The following is a 277-nucleotide window of genomic DNA, read 5'->3' on the forward strand; positions in this document are numbered from 1 at the left end:
AATAAAAACAAAAAGAAAATCTCGTTTTTTTTTTTTTTTAAAAATAAAACGACGATATAATTACATAAATTTATTAATAAACGACAATAAAATAATAATAATAATAATAATAATAATACTAATAAATAATAATAATAATGATAATAATAACCTTTCGTTTTCGTTTTTTTTTTTGTATTTTTATTTTTATTTTTATAAATTTAATCACGATTTGTTCTCATCGAAAAAAATAAACATTTAAAACCACGTCATAGAAAAAAAAAAGGCGGCTGTCGAA

This window comes from Pediculus humanus, genomic scaffold (genome assembly GCF_000006295.1).
Source record: "Pediculus humanus corporis 1103172107574 genomic scaffold, whole genome shotgun sequence".
Taxonomy (NCBI): domain Eukaryota; kingdom Metazoa; phylum Arthropoda; class Insecta; order Psocodea; family Pediculidae; genus Pediculus; species Pediculus humanus.